This window comes from Lepisosteus oculatus, unplaced genomic scaffold (genome assembly GCF_040954835.1).
Source record: "Lepisosteus oculatus isolate fLepOcu1 unplaced genomic scaffold, fLepOcu1.hap2 HAP2_SCAFFOLD_62, whole genome shotgun sequence".
Classification (NCBI taxonomy): domain Eukaryota; kingdom Metazoa; phylum Chordata; class Actinopteri; order Semionotiformes; family Lepisosteidae; genus Lepisosteus; species Lepisosteus oculatus.
Window position 1 is genome coordinate 86,287 of NW_027168171.1, and position 16,931 is coordinate 103,217.

General features: G+C 47.7%; 4 non-coding genes across 4 annotated transcripts; 2 read left to right on the top strand and 2 right to left on the bottom strand.

Moving 5' to 3' along the window:
- Positions 1-1,184: 1,184 nt before the first annotated feature.
- LOC138231934 (U4 spliceosomal RNA) lies at positions 1,185-1,326 on the bottom strand. Its single transcript, XR_011186891.1, has one exon. It is a non-coding gene; the product is annotated as a U4 spliceosomal RNA (small nuclear RNA).
- A 1,306-nt stretch (positions 1,327-2,632) lies between these two features.
- On the top strand, positions 2,633-2,751 carry LOC138231891 (5S ribosomal RNA). Its single transcript, XR_011186854.1, has one exon. It is a non-coding gene; the product is annotated as a 5S ribosomal RNA (ribosomal RNA).
- Positions 2,752-10,893: 8,142 nt separating this feature from the next.
- On the bottom strand, positions 10,894-10,966 carry trnar-acg (transfer RNA arginine (anticodon ACG)). The gene has a single exon. It is a non-coding gene; the product is annotated as a tRNA-Arg (tRNA).
- A 1,624-nt stretch (positions 10,967-12,590) lies between these two features.
- Positions 12,591-12,672, top strand: trnas-gcu (transfer RNA serine (anticodon GCU)). The gene has a single exon. It is a non-coding gene; the product is annotated as a tRNA-Ser (tRNA).
- The last annotated feature ends 4,259 nt before the right edge of the window (positions 12,673-16,931 follow it).

Genomic DNA, 16,931 nt, shown 5'->3' on the forward strand with positions numbered 1-16,931 from the left:
CACCAGATTACGTTTTAAGAAGGAACTGCGCCTCAGGTTCCGCCGAGATCTTAACTCGGATGGCAGGATTCAGAGTCCGGAGTGCGGACTGATGGCGCACGGAGGGTCCATATACTGTGGATCCCTCAGTGATCTTCCGCATATTCAAACCGCCAGCGTGTGACTCCCCTGTCCCCGTAACCTCATTGCTCTGCTCTCTCCTCTGTGCAGCTGAGCCCGACTCACGGTAAAATGGAAAAAAATATGCCCTCGACGTGAGATTTATTCTGGAGCGAGCCAGTGTTGCGCATAGCTGCCTTCAAAGCAGTTAACCCAGGTTCGATTCCCGGCCAACGCAGTTGCGAATGTTTTCAAATGCTGTCATGAGCCTTGGATTGTGACTAGCAAAGCGAAGCCTTTTGAAAGAGCTAAAGCACTGCAAAACGGAATTGAAGGAGAATCTTACAGGGGATTCTGAGCAGTGTCTGCATACATGCAGTCAGATAAAGGTGCTGAAAGCTTGAGCTACTCTCAATGTCATGCTGCCCTTCCCCGGAGTAAATCTGTTACATTGAAAGAATGCTTCTGGCAGGTTCAAAAAGGGACCCTTGTTAATTGGAGAAATCAATGATTTCGAATGAATTCTGTATGCGTTAAAAGACAGCTATACACAGAAAACATGCAGGACACTGCTCATGATGTTTCCCGAGCCGAAACACAGTGCGTTTTTCCAAGCCATTTGACAAAGCCCACCCACTGAAAACTGCAGCAGATCATGTAAAGACGTTCAACTTTGTAACTACTGCACGCACAGGAAGCAGAATAAATTCCTCTTTTCAAACTGTCAAAGGTTTGCTTTGCGAACGCTGCAGGACATCGCACAATCTCTTTTGAATGGGGACAAACGATTTCTTATGGGGCGCAGTAAGTACAGACGTTTAAAATGCTCCACTCATGCCGACGATGCAGCATGAAGAAGCGCAACCTAACGTTTGACAGACAAAAGCCAGGCGCCGCTATGAGCAATATGAAATCATACTGACAGCACACGGCGTTTCGCGCTGACACAAAAGTAATCTCGACAGACGCTGTTCTCTGCATAAAGCTGAAAGAGCTAAAGAGCGTTTCTGTTGACACGTAACAAGCTCGTTTCTTTCTACCATGATATCACCGTGACCAAATCTGTCTTTAAACACCTTGCTCAGTCTCTGACGAGACTGTCAAAAATTGCTTTCGCCGATTGTATTGCAAACCGGCGGAAGCGGGGTATTGGGAAAAGTTTTCAACTAGCAATAATCGCGCCTCGGCTAAACCTCACAGGCTACGATACTGCCACTGCGCAAAGCTGACGGTTGCCAGGCAACCGCGGGGATCCTATGGAAATCGTTATCGATCGTCTCATGGCATGTCGTTGCTATAACGCTTCATATTTGTCGTCTTCTTCTTCTTCTAGCTTGAGGTTTTGAAGAATTTCATGACAGACAAGGGCTCCGTTGGGAACAAAGGGCGTTGTGAGAAAACCGTTGCTTATTTTCAGCAGCAGAAATACAACCCTTTAAATACAAGATGACAGAACAATGACGAAGGGCATGCCGGGAGGAACTCATGCACTACAGAGGAAAGGGGGCGGGCACGTACAGTTCACATTCAAGCCACAAGTACTCTTCTTGGATGTTGCACAAACAAATCCTAACGTCTTGAAAGCATTGCAGCATGTTTGTGTCCCACTTCCCGTGGCTGCGGGACGACTGACACGAACGGACAAACACAATCTGTGGCGTTTAGCGTGACATAGTCTTGCAGGCATCGTGCTGTCTCACTGCAATATTATACCGCTGGAGGAAACAGTCCATCTGGCCATGAAACTCATTTGAACGTCTAGCTACAGCAACTAACAATATCATGATTTATTCAGGATGTGTGGAATCAGCACGTCCCGGAGACAGCTTCCGAAATCGTGAGCATTCTCTGGTGGTAGGGGCGTTCAAGATGGCGCTCAGGTGGGAGGTAAAGTTTAGTGGTTGGGGAGTTTTTTTGAGTTTTTCATGACCTGAATGTTAATTTTTGCTTTTTTTGACTACAGAAAAATAAGGACTTAACACTAGTTGTTTAAACTTCAGTTATAATTGAAAGAAAAAAAAATATTTTTTTTGGTTTAAAAAGTCCGATATGAGTAACACTGGGAAAAGAAAAGAGAGTGCTGGGTCTTCGAAGGAGAACTCTAAGATACCTCAATCGTATATGTATAGCACTACAAAAAAATCGATGGCAACTAAAGGGAAAAGTGAAGCAGCTGCAGGGGCAGCAACAGGGCGGAGGCGCCGCGCGCCCGAACGACGTGTTGGACCGGTGCGCTTTACGTGCTGAAATAAACACGCGAAAGCCCCGAAATGTTTCCAGAGTGCTGTGCACTGGAGGTTTTTGTCTGGTGAAGACTTGCCTGGTGCTCCTCCGTGCAGATTGTTTGTCCTCCTCCAGTGCGGGACGAGCCAACACAAGGGAGCGCATTCGCCAACATCCAGGCACGCAATGCGATTTGGAAAGCAGCTCCTTTCCAAAGAGTTGCACACGAACGATCCTTCAGTCCCGCTCGGGGGGCACGGAACCCCCGCCACACATAGCTTCAAGTAGCGAGTCAGGCGCCGAGGCTTTCGCTTACGGCCACACCACCCTGAACACGCCCGATCTCGTCTGATCTCGGAAGCTAAGCAGCGTCGGGCCTGGTTAGTACTTGGATGGGAGACTGCCTGGGAATACCAGGTGCTGTAAGCTTTTGCTCTCCCGGCCAGCAGGGGTCGCCGTTGGTGCCGTAGGCTTTGGGAGGAAAACCTGCAGGATGGAAAGGTGATCTATAGCCTCATCTCTAGAGATGTTTTGTTGCTGTGGCATGTGTGTGACCCATATTCAAAAAAAAAAAACCCGTCTGTAAAACGAATATCGAAGCTGCCTCTAAATCTGCAAATGAAGATGAGTCGATAAACCACTCGTTTTTCGTATAACTAGACATATATTCATTTGTTACCGATTTCATTCATTGAGCACGGATACAATAGAGGTACAGCCATTCACTGTTTGACATGTCTGCACTGGTACAGAACCGAGCAATCAGAAAACGGGTGAAACTGTCTTTAGACTCAGCATACAGTAACCACTCGGCCACCTCGTCTAGGAAACTGGGCTGTCCTGACATGGGTTGGCGCACTCCAGTTGATCTTTTTCTTTTTTTTCCCTCATACTCGAGGGTCATTTTCCTGTTCCACATGCGATTTCAACATTTTCCTTGGGAGATGTCAAGCCAGCAAGCCACTGCTGTGGTTCAGTGGCCAGTGTGGAGTTCAGTGGCCCTGTTGTACACAGAAAGCACATTGAGCTCCTTGGACATGAAAAGTTCCAGATAAAAGCCATTTGTCATCCTTTCTCTTGGTGTCGATGTTGCTATTGTATGTAAAGGTGGCAACCTGCTCAGCGAGCAGGCGGAGCACACACCGAATGCAGATGTGTCTGAGTGGCGTGTCCAAGTGGCTGCAAAAGGACAGCACTCCTGGGGCGCCGTGGCTTAGTTGGTTAAAGCGCCTGTCTAGTAAACAGAAAATCCTGGGTCCGAATCCCAGCGGTGCCTTTTTTTGTTCTGTGTTCTCGAACAGAACTGGTCATTATGGACAACCGCATACGTCTAGACTTAATTAAATGCAAGTATTCATTTCCTGTCTTGAACGACTTGTTTTTCTTAAAATGGATGCAACTTGCAAAACATGAAATACAAACCTCGCTAATCAGCGCTCGCGGCTGGCAAAAAAAAAAGAAGTCAGTAATGTTTTTTTCTTTAACCTTAAGCCTGCTAATGGAGAAGAACCTAGTCGCCACATCACATACATCCGTTTCAACGATAAGAAGGTAACAACTATCCTCACTCCAGAGTAAATCTCACGTTGAGGGCATATTTTTTTCCACTTTACCATGAGTCGGGCTCAGCTGCACAGAGGCGAGAGCAGAGCAATGAGGTCAGGGGGATAGGGGAGTCACACGCTGGCGGTTTGAACACGCGGAAGATCACTGAGGGATCCACAGTATGTGGACCCTCCGTGCGCCATCATTCCACACTCCAGACTCTGAATCCTGCCATCCGAGTTAAGATCTCGGCGGAACCTGAGGTGCAGTTCTTTCTTAAAACGTAATCTGGTGAGCATTTCTAGAATCGTAATTGTATAGATGCAGCCTTTAATATGTTGCTAGGTTAAAATTTATGACTTCTTGAACTTCAGTAGACAACTGCCCTCTTGATTTCGGATTTAATTTCTTTATTACAGGGGCGCTTTTATGATGACAGAGTCAAGTTCAGGTACTTTGCTTGATGGAGGAAGCTCATTTCGGACTCTGTGATCTTCTCACCTGGAAAGGTCTGCTGTACTACTACAAGAGAGAAGTAGAGTCTGGAGGAAGGGACAATTTTATGATGCTTTGGAAGGTAATGTTTTTTTTTTCTTTGAAATCGAAATGAATCTGAATATCAGTGCAAAAGACAAACTCTTGGTTTGGTTTAAAGAGATATGGTTTTAAAACAGACAAAATGTAGAAAACAGGTGCTTCTCACTTTTGGAAAAGAATGGACCGGGGGTAATATTTTACTAGTTGCAGTGCTAAGCTCACTGGGTTACAGCCCTGCAGTGTCACACGAGGGCCAGTGGTGCAATGGATAATGTGTCTGACTATGGATTAGGAGTTTGGAGGTTCGACTCCTGTCTGGCGCTGGTTGTTTTTAAACACATCAGCCTACTCCCTAAGTAGTCTGTGCTACTTACTGCATTGTAATCGTACCCAGTAAGAGATTTCCTTCATGTGAATGAACTGCACCTGACAGCTTTAGAAAAACACCTGGGCTCAGTACGGTGCTGAGAGCTCAAGTTGTGTATAATGTAATAATTTAAGTAGAATAGATTCTAATAATATAATGATCCAGTGTGTTGCACTACTTCACTGCTTCACTGCTCTATGCCGTCTGGAAATAAATCCTCAGACAACTTACTGCCCTGGGCATGTACCAATAAATTACAGGAGCACATCTATATATCACTGCGTTGAAGCAGGAGACACAATCACTGCAAATACATCCTAAATACAGTGTTCCAGCACCTTTGACCTCATCCAGAACGTATCATTTCTTGAAAGGAATTGCTGTCCGAATGCACATCTGAATCCCAAACAGAATCTCTAGTAAAATACGATCATTTGTGAAACAGGTAAATGTCTCAGGGGCCCATTCCTCATTCTCAAGACACATGTATGCAGTACGTACACCATGCATTGAGCAATAGGGATTAAAGACACCACAGGTAAGGTTAGAAGACCTTCTGACTATATTCTAAAATATTGGACTCATATTCTTATGATGGCAGACATGATGCTGTGTTTAAAACCGGGGTTAATGGACATTATATGACTGTCAATTCTGTTTTGTTTTGGAGACTCTTGGCTGCCTATGTGGTACAGTGCAGCGTGAAGAAAACATTTTCCAAAACTGTGTCAGCTCAAAAGTTGTAAGAAAATCTTTCCAGCTGCTTTAACTCTCTTCATTTTTGTCATTTAATTGTCTGTCGGCATTATGTAGCAGCGTTGCATGACAACCCATCTCACCACGGAAAGGAACCTAACAGCTTTTGTAAGAGAGGAGAAAAGGACCTGGCCCGTACGGGACTCGAACCCACAACCTTGGTGTTATTAGCTCTAACCAACTGAGCTAACCAGCCTCACGACAGCAATCCTCTCTGTGCTGCAAAAAATCAGACTCAGGGAATTTCTTTTGCCCTCCTTTGAATTGAAAGCCGTGTAATTCAGTGTACGGGCTTTCTCGTGCAGTTTTATAGTTCTTGTAACCCAAATCCTACACTGGCGTGAAGTGACCCCCCATTTCACAGCATTTTTCAGCTGATTTAAAATGTACCTAAAGGAGAAGCATTATTGAAGACCATCAATTACCAAGAGCTTTTGTCAAAGGTTTTGGTGGTCATTTTTAATGACCACAGAGCGCTGTGACCTCGGTTTTACATCTCATCCAAGAGACAGCGCCCTTTTACAACACAGCGTCTCCGTCACTATGCTGGGGCATTGGGACCCGCACAGACCTCAGGGTGAGCGCCCCCCCGCCGGCACCATTAACACCGCTTCCAGCTGGAAACTTTGTTTTTCCCTGTAGCTCACCCTCATCCGGGTACTGACCTGGCTCACACCTGCTTAGCTTCAGTGGGTTTTCAGTTGCGAGTTGCAAGGGGATGCAAGTGATGGAGCCGCTCGCTGCAAAAGCCACTGCTTTGGCTGGGAATCGAACCAGAGCCTCCCGCGTGGCAGGCAAGAATTCTACCACTGAACAACCAATGCTCAGTGTCTGGGCCTTCAAAAAAGACGCTTTTTTGGTGCTCTGTGCAAAACGCGTCGACATATGCTTCCAGCTGCAAAATGCCATTTGCGGACGCTGAAGAACTTATTTCCAAGGCAGCGGGTACAAGCGATTGGGCGTTTTAAAACCACCAGGAACAGCAAAGAGGCGCGCTTCTTTGCTTGCGCCGGAACACACCGACCGGAGGCGGACAACGTAGTCGGCAGGATTCGAACCTGCGCGGGGAGACTCCAATGGATTTCTAGTCCATCGCCTTAACCACTCGGCCACGACTACAGCAAGCCCCGCTGCCGCTGCGTTCTTGCTACAATCTTACCTGGATCGCGAGGCGCCGGCGGAAGCCTATTTCAAAGTCGTTCTCCGTTTCAAAAAAACATTTCCAAAATACAAGCCTTGCAGACAGACACGCCTCAGAGGACTTAAGGGTGGCTTCATGTCGGAATGATAAAGTCTCCCCGTCCGGACATGAAAATGCCACTTTGTTACACACAAAAAAAGAATCAACAACAGAGAAATGCCCACAAGCATTTGAAAAGCCGCACCATGCGCACTTGAAATAGCTCTTACATTAGTGGTAGACGCAGGAATCGCCTTTTTATTTACGCTCTTACAAACGCGATGGAAAGCAAAACAAAGCAAAGCAGAGCAAAACAAAACGAACAAACGAAAACCCTCACGTCCCGCATTTGCATATAACGCCGTTACGTGCCCAAGCGGTATTGTACGTCATCCTAGCACTGCACGCCGGTGCGTATGGTATATGGGAACGAGCACACGCCACGAATCGTCTCGAATCACTCCCTACAGCTGTAAGGTGCCTTGAAGCGTGCACCCCCAACATTCTTCTTTGCTCATCTGTGAAAGGTAAACTCTTGAGCAAACTCTGAACCAGCTCTAAGGAAACTAATCCGATTAGATGTTACTTTGACTCATCATTTAAGGGATCCTTGTTAATTGGAGAAATCAAGGATTTCGAATGAGTTCTGTGTGCGTTAAAAGACAGCTATACACAGAAAACATGCAGGACACTGCTCATGATGTTTCCCGAGCCGAAACACAGTGCGTTTTTCCAAGCCATCTGACCAAGCCCGCCCACCGAAAACTGCAGCAGATCGTGTAAAGGCATTCAACTTTGTAACTACTGCACGCACAGGAAGCAGAATAAATTCCTCTTTTCAAACTGTCAAAGGTTTGCTGCAGGACATCGCACAATCTCTTTTGAACGGGGACAAACGATTTCTTATGGGGCGCAGTAAGTACAGACGTTTATAAAGCTCCACTCATGCCGACGATGCAGCATGAAGAAGCGCAACCTAACGTTTGCATTCCTAGCACTGTTGCAACCTAGCACTGTTGCATTCCCCGCATCAGTAGCTAAGAGAATATAATTTACGACTCTTGTTAATGCAGTTTCAGAAACCAGACTGAAATTTCTCAAGTATATTATTTGAATCCATTTGATGTTGGGCAACAACTATTCTTTCAAGACTCTTAGATTGAAATGGGACCTTTGAGACAGGCCTGTAGTTGTTAAGAACTTGTGGATCCAAATTTGACTTCTTAAGGAGCGGTCTAAGAACCACTACCTTAAATTGATCATGTACGACGCCTGACGCAAGCGATGCATTCATCATACTAATTATAGGTCCTGCCAGTCCTTCGAGGGAATCTTTGACTAGCTGAGTGGGGATGGGATCTAGCAAACAGGTGGTTTACTTTGTCTTACGTCTGTGTTCATGAGTTCACCATAAGAAGAAATCTGAACAGGAGTGGTGATCATGCGAGGTCACCACGGAGGAAACCACTGCTCTCCCCCCAAAAAAAACCACCACTGCCCCTCTCAAGTTTGCTAAAGACCACATGGATGTTCCACAACTCCTGGAACAATGTTCTGTGGACAGACGTGACAAAAGTTGAACTTGTTGGTAAATGTGCACAGCGTTATGTTTGGAGATAACAAAACACCGCATACCAACTCCAAAACCTCATCCCACCTGGGAAGCATGGCGGAGGCTGTACGGCTTGCAATCATCGAGGGACCGATGAATTCCGAGATGTATCAGGAAATTCTACAGCAGAATGTCAGGGTGTCTGCCTGTGATCTAAAACTCAAAAGACGCTGGGTCTTGCAACATGACAAAAACAAAGGAGTACATCAACAACAGAGTGGCTGAAACAGAAGAAATTCCGTATGTTGGGATGGCCAAGTAAGAGTCCTGACACACGCGCTTTCACTCATATGAGCTACACGGCTACCAAGATGATCTCAGGTGCGCCGAGCTGGTACGGAACATATTGAACTGATCGACGGCGAATTGTCTCTCAGACAGGCTTTTCACCTCTAAGCTCCCTGACTGACAGTGATCAGCTAGGTAGTAAAACAGTCAGCTGCTTCTAAGCCTTAAACAGCTGCATCTCGGCGCTTCCACGGAGAGATGATTTGAAAGCCGAACATCGCCCATTGGGAATACCTTACTATCACTAGTTTAAGAGACTCTTAAGGTCTTGCAGAGGTGCCTGTCTAATAGCATGCGCTTTGCAAGCTATAGGTGTTTAGGCTGAGGCAGAATGCCTGTTAACAAAATGTTTTTCTAAAGGGGCCTCGCACTCTTTTCCAAGCAATGGTCACCATCCCCACCGAGTGTCACAATGTAGTCATGTCCTAGGACATCACCTGTTAGTCTCCATTTGTCTGCCACCAACACTTTAGGTTACGGGGTCACAACCGCACCCCGGAGACCAGAGGAGCTGTTGGCGTTCTGGCGGCGCAGATTGGGCTGAAGGTGGGGCGCTTGAATCTCGCTGTTGGAGGCCGTCTGAAACTGACCCAAGCCTTTCCCTTGAATTAAATGTAAATAAGAAATGAACCCCAGATGCACATGGAATCAATCACGTGTTTCCTTTGAGCCGTTTCAGAGACTGCTCCAGAGTTTACCTTGCACAGATGCGCAAAGATTAATGATGGGGGTGCACGCTTCCAGGCGTCTTACAACTGTAGGGACTGATTAGAGACAATTCGTAGCTTGTGCTCATTTCCCTCTATTCCCCGTGTTGCAGTGGTAGGATGACTTAAATTCCTGCTTCGACACGTAACGGGATTATAATCAAGTGCAGGAGCTGAGGGCTTTAGTTTTGTTTCGTTTTCCATGGCGTTCGTAAGCGCGCAAATCAAAGGCAATTCCTGCGTCTAACACGAATGTAAATGCTTTTGAAAGTGCAGTGTGGTGCAGCTTGTAAAATCCTTGTCCACATTTTTGGTTTGTTGATGTTTTTTCTGTCTGCCAAAGTTGCATTTTGACATCCGGACTGGGGGACTTTATCATTTGAACGTGAAGCCAGCCTTAAACCCTCTGAGGCGTGTCTGTCTGCCGGCACGAATCTTGTGAAAGGTATTTTTTTTAACGGAGAGCAACTTGAAAAAGGTTTCCGCAGCCACCTCGCAGTCCGTGTTTGATTATAGGAGGAATGCGGCGGCGAAAAGCTCGCATTTGTCGTGCTCGAGTGGTTAAGGCGATGGGCTCGAAATGCATTGGGGCTTCCCCGCGCAGGTTCGAAACCTGCCGACTCCGGCGTCTGCCGCACGTCGCCTTGTGCCTGCGCGGCAGAGGCGAAGTGCCGCTTCTCCTTTCCTGGTACTATAAAAACGCTAAATCGCTTGGCCCCGCTGCCATGGAAAGCAATTCTTCAGATAACCACACATTTTGCGTTCGCACCTCTGGTGCTCTACTTATGCCTTTGAAAACCTAATGAATAAAGCTGTAAGAACCGACACGATGTGTAGGTGCTCTTAAAGCACGCAGTAAAGAACTGTTAACAGCAAGGGTTTCAGTGGGTTAACTGAGGAGAAGGCGTGATCGCTAATTGTTGACTTTTTATTTGGTGTTAGAAACACTCTTACTGTGCATGACGTGCAACAAATGTAGCCACAGAAATTGCATCACGCTTTCATGTATGCTATTGCAGACACCAACGTTGCCTAGATAGAAAACCGAAATAGCCGTGGGTTTGCTTGCTGGTCTGAAGGATCTCTCTTCGAATCTCTATCATTTGTCAATGGAAGTAAAAGGCGCTGCAATCTGATACGTTCAGAATCAAACCCGCAGCTGTTGTTCGACATTATTTCTTGACTAATTACAACTGAGTGTCGCATGAGCAGTTACATAAACTTGTCTGGTATATTTGAACACCAATGCCGTTCTTCAATTAAAACTAACAGTACATTGTCAGGGACATTCAGTTCTATACAAACAAGAGACAGACAAGAGAATATTTCTACCGTTCATATGGACTACGTGTTGACTTACTGATCGGAATAATTGAAAGGTTCCGGCTCATAGCCGATGCAGTGCGTGCTAATTAGAACAGCAACGCTGAGCTCTCAGCACCGTACTGAGCCCAGGTGTTTTTCTAAAGCTGTCAGGTGCAGTTCATTTACATGAAGGAAATCTCTTACTGGGTACGATTACAATGCAGGAAGTAGCACAGACTACATAGGGAGTAGCCCGATGCGTTTAAAAACGACCCGAGCCAGGCAGGAGTCGAACCTGCAATCTCCTGATCCGTAGTCAGACACGTTAGCCATTGCGCCACTGGCCCTGGTGTGACACTGCAGGACTGTAACCCAGTGAGATCAGCACTGCAACTAGTAAAATATTACCCCCGGTCCATTCTTTTCCAAAAGTGAGAAACACCTGTTTTCTACATTTTGTCTGTTTTAAAACCATATCTCTTTAAACCAAACCAAGAGTTTGTCTTTTGCACTGATATTCTGATTCATTTCGATTTCAAAGAAAAAAAAAACATAATCTTCCAAAGCATCATAAAATTGTCCATTCTTCCAGACTCTACTTCTCTCTTGTAGTAGTACAGCAGACCTTTCCAGGTGAGCAGATCACAGAGTCCGAAATATGCTTCCTCCATCAAGCAAAGTACCTGAACATGACTCTGTCTTCATAAAAGCGCCCCTGTAATAAAGAAATTAAATCCGAAATCAAGAGGGCAGTTGCCTACTGAAGTTCAAGAAGTCATCAATTTTAACCTAGCAACACATTAAAGGCTGCATCTATACAAGTACGATTCTAGAAATGCTCACCAGATTACGTTTTAAGAAGGAACTGTGCCTCAGGTTCCGCCGAGATCTTAACTTGGATGGCAGGATTCAGAGTCCGGAGTGCGGACTGATGGCGCACGGAGGGTCCACATACTGTGGATCCCTCAGTTTTCTTCCGCGTGTTTAAACCGCCAGCGTGTGACTCCCCTGTCCCCGTGACCTCATTGCTCTGCTCTCGCCTCTGTGCAGCTGAGCCCGACTCATGGTAAAGTGGAAAACAATATGCCCTCAACGTGGGATTTACTCTGGATCGAGGATAGATGTCACCTTTTTATCGTTGAACAGGATGTATGTGATGTGGCGACTAGGTTCAATTTTGTATCCTCTTTAAAAGATTAAGGACTGGGGTGAGCGTGATTTACCACCCTTTCAGCTAAGAACCTGACATGAGCACCGTTTAAGCTGCATAGACTCGGTCGTTTAACTCTTCTCCATTAGCAGGGTTAAGGGTAAAGAAAAAAACATTGCTGACTTCTTTTTTTTTTTGCCAGCCGCGAGCGCTGATTAGCAAGGTTTGTATTTCATGTTTTGCAAGTTGCATCCATTTTAAGAAAAACAAGTCGTTCAAGACAGGAAATGAATGCTTGCATTTAATTAAGGCTAGACGTAGGCAGTTGTCCATAATGACCAGTTCTGTTCGAGAAGACAGAACAAAAAAGGCACCGCTGGGATTCGGATGCAGGGTCTCCTGTTTACTAGACAGGCGCCTTAAGCAACTAAGCCACAGCGCCCCAGGAGAGCTGTCCTTTTGCAGCCACTTGGACACACCACTCAGACACATCTGCATTCGGTGTGTGCTCCGCCTGCTCGCCGAGCAACTTGCCACCTTTACATACAATAGCAACATCAACACCAAGAGAAAGGGTGACAAATGGCTTTTATCTGGAACTTTTCATGTCCAAGGAGCGCAATGTGCTTTCTGTGTACAACAGGGCCACTGAACTCCACACTGGCCACTGAACCACAGCAGTGGCTTGCTGGCTTGACATCTCCCAAGGAAAATGTTGAAATCGCACATGGAACAGGAAAATGACCCTCGAGTACGAGGGAAAAAAAAGAAAAAGATCATCTGGAGCGCGCCAACCCATGTCCGGACAGCCAAGATCCCTCGACGAGGTGGCCGAGTGGTTAAGGCGATGGACTGCTAATCCGTTGTGCTCTGCACGCATGGGTTCGAATCCCATCCTCGTCGCGCTCCATGTCTGACACGTGTGCCCGTTTGGCGTTGGCCCTCCTGTCGTTTGCTCCGGTTCTAGAGCCGTGCATTTTCTAGCGGTGGCTGAACATGGTATAGTAGGCTAACGTCGGTATCGAGCAGTAACAGTAACGGTATTTACGTGCCGCTGCTGCCAATTGGCTCTGGCTTGAGACCGCATTTTCACTTACTTGCAACGCAAACGGAGAAAGCGATTTTTGACAGTCTCTCGAGAGACTGCGCTAGGTGTTTAGGGATAGACTGTGAGTTCCCCCTGGGATGGTGGCCTCTCAAATAGTTTGTGATTCCTCTAGACGTTTATACAGTAGAAGCCTGCTTCGTGGCTTAAATCCAAGCTAAGGAAACGAGTTAGATGTCTGATGCAGAACTGCGAATTCAATGAAGGGGAACACTACAGTACATTGCACTGTATGTGTGAGGAAAGCTGCCCCCTTCAGTCCCTTGTCGACCGAACAGAGGACTGTAAAGGATACCGCCAAGAAACTTAAGGATGCTGGTTGGAATCCAGCTCCAAAGAAGCCCCTTTGGGTGTTATGTCATCAAAAAGTAAGAACAGCGAATCTCCCTTTGATCAAAAGTGCAACAGAGCTGTTTTCCGTGGAGCAGGTTTCAGACCCGTAGACCTGTTTTATTTGTAGGGCAGGGCGCATTCCCAAACGCGAATCTCAAAGTGCTTTGGGCGGAGTAGCGGTGAGGCTTATTAATAAGAAAGAATTAAGTGTTTCTGAGCTTTCACAAATTAGGCCTCATCTCTCTGTTCATCTCTGTGGTGCAGCCACAGAGAAACTATTCATGCAGGCTGATTTAAGGTTTCCCTTGATAAGGGACAGCTCCCAAAGGGGGATGCACTTAGCTAAGCCTGGCTATCATGATCAATGGTCATCCATTGGCGCCTATCTGTCTAGGGAGTGCCAGATGGACATCTGGACTGCATTCCTAAGTGTCAGGAGTAAGTGACTCATATCTCACCTTGATCAACCAATCAGGGACTGGTAGGGCCGAGTAACCCACGTGGGACTCTGATGCCCATGGAACTTTCAGCCAATCAACGAGCTGAAGTTCCTCCAGGTAAAAACAGGCAACACAGAGAGCCTGAGAGATTCAGTGGGAATTCAGTAGAGATTTCTGTGGAGTTTTCTAAAGGGAATTCAAAGGAGAATTCCAGGGCAGGACAGCCCAGGAGCAGAAGGCTCCCAAGGGCAGGACATTCTCACAGCGCGCCTCCTGACCATCCTAAGACTCAGCCCGGACAACCACGGAACGGCCAGTGTGTCCGAGTGCCAGAACTTTCCTTTGTTCTAAGAGTCTAGAGCGGAGGTTGCCAGAGAGTAACCAGAGGATCCACCCGAGGTTAGCACCAGCAGCAGGCCTCGTGAACAGGTCGGAACTGTGGACAGTTGAATCACTATTCAGAACTAGCTCTTCATCAGGAACGAACCGGTCTTCTTCTTGACTTGCTGGGACCCACAGTCATCTTTTCTCCTGTGCACAAACTTTGCTAGTTAAAGCCAACACTAACTAGCCGGTCAGTGAGCATCAGCAGGGCACCGTCGCAACCCGCACAGCACAGCCTGGCACCTAGACAGAGAGCGCGGATTGGACAGCAACAAGCCTGCAACTGTTTCTTTGTGCCCGCAGGAGATCTGAATCCCCAGAGATTGGATGAGTATTCAACTTCACTGCATTACTGCTCGAGAATTCAATTGTTATCCCAACCAGTTGATATCAATTTAATTCCTAAGAGTTATGTACTTGTTTTCAGTATCTAATGTAGAAGTTATAACCAGGTTCATTTATGAAATGGTCTAAATGAATGATATACTGAACGTATGTCCTCTTGATATGTGTAACACTTTGTAACTGACTGAATATATACCTTTTGTATTCTGATAACCCTCTCGATAAGATCTGTTCGTTTTACATGCATATTCTATGTATTGTAACGCCCTCGCCTGGTGGTAAGGAGGAAGCGCCCCTAGGCGCTCGTAGTACCGCTGGGCATGCTGGGAGTGGTAGCCGGAGTGCGGCCTACGCGAGAGAAGCTCGCCCCAAACCCAAAGTCCGTCAAGGCTCTCTGCGCCCTGTGGGAGGCCTTGGAGGTAAAGGACGGGGTGCTGCGCCAGGGGTGGCGGGTACCCTCCAGTGGCGAGGTACGGTGGCGGCTGATGGTGCCTTGGTCGCTCCGCGGGGCGGTGCTCCGAGCAGTGCATGGCCAGCCGGGCGTGGGGCACTTTGGCGGTAAAAAAACCCTGCAGCGCCTCCGAGGCCATTTTTATTGGGGTCTTTGCCACCGGGACGTGGAGCGGTACTGCCGAACGTGTGCAGTGTGCGTGGCGCAGAAGGGTCCCCCCGAGCGCTCTCGGGCCCCCCTCCAACAACACCAGGTGGGGGCTCCTATGGAGCGGGTGGGGGTGGACGTTTTGGGCCCGTTTCCGCGCACCGAGGCCGGGAACCTCTACGTCTTGGTGGCCATGGATTATTTTATGAAGTGGCCCGAGGCCTACGCCCTCCCGGACCAGAGTGCCCCCACGGTGGCCGATGCACTGCTGGAGGGGATGTTTGCCAGGCTGGGGGTGCCGGAGGAGTTACATAGTGACCAGGGGCGTAACTTCAAGTCCCAGGTCTTCGCCAGAGTGTGCCAGCGCCTGGGGATCACTAAGACGCGGACCACACCGCTGCATCCCCAGAGCAACGGGTTGGTGGAGCGGTTTAATCGTACGCTCACCACCCAGCTGGCCACCCTGGTGTCCCGGCACCAACGGGACTGGGACCGCCACCTCCCCCTTGCGCTCTGGGCGTATAGGACCGCGGTCCAGGAATCCACCAGGTGCACCCCGGCCTCACTCATGCTGGGCCGGGAAATGTGAACCCCGGTGGACCTGGTCTTCGGCCCGCCGCCCGGAGACTGGTCGGCACTGCTGGCTGGTCCGGCAGAAGCGGCACTACGACCTGCGCTGCAGGGGGCCTGCCTTCCAGCCCGGGGACTCGGTTTGGGTGTACAACCCGCGCCGCCGCAAATGCCTCAGCCCTAAGCTGGCGCCGTCGTGGGAGGGGCCCGCTGAGGTACTCTGGGTGGTGGGCGAGGTCTGCTACCGTGTCAGGTTGCGAACACGGGGGAGAGTGGTGGTCCTGCACCGAGACCGCCTGGCCCCCTACCGGGCTCGGGAGGAGGAGCCGTGTGGGGAGGCTCTAGAGGACCAGCCGGGGCTGGAGCCGGCCGATAGTGGGGCGTCCGTGGGTCGCCAGCCGTCACCGTGGCGCAGCGGCTGCTCACGCAGGGTTCCACAGCAGTTAGCCGAGTACGAGTACAGCCTGAGGGGGGTGTTCGACGTCGGCGAGACGCCAGACGCTTCAGGTTTTTAAGGAGTAAGAGTGCAGGGGGTCTAAACCTGCGATCCAGTGTGTTGAAGTATTTCACAACACTACCCCTAGCACATCTGGAAATAAATCCTCATAATGATTATTGCCCTGGGCATGTACCAAAAAATCACTGAGCATATATATATATATCACTGTGTTGAAGCTAGAGACACAGAATAAGTGCAAACACATCCTAAATACAGTGTTCCTGCACCTTTGACCTCATCCAGAATGTATCGTTTTTTGAAAGGGATTGCTGTCAGAATGCACAACTGAATCCCAAACAGAATCTCTAGTCAAATATGATCATTTGTGAAACAGGCAAATGAGTCTCTCAGGTGCCCATTACTCATTTTCAGACACAATTATGCAATACTTTCACCATGCGTTGAGCAAAAGTGATTAAAGATACCAGAGGTAAGGTTTAAAAGTGATTCTGAGGTGCAACACATCAGCGATACAGCTAGGCATCTGAAATGCGGGGTTTGAGAGCCCTTCAGGGAACACCGTACCCTAAAGGTACCAAAAGTCCACTAGTATAAGCATTAAGTCACTGTCACCCCTGTTACAATGTGATTGCTACATATCTTCATTTCTTTGGTTTTTAAGGAGTAAGAGTGCAGGGGGTCTAAATCTGCGATCCAGTGTGTTGAAGTATTTCACAACACTACCTGTAGCCCGACTGGAAATAAATCCTCATTCTGATTATTGACTTGGGCATGTACCAATAAATCACTGAGCATATATATATATATATCACTGTGTTGAAGCTAGAGACCTTTATGTAATATTATGATGCTAAAATGTCATTTTCACATATATTAATGTAATAAATGATTGCTTATGCTTTATAAACAAATCTAATTAAAATAAAA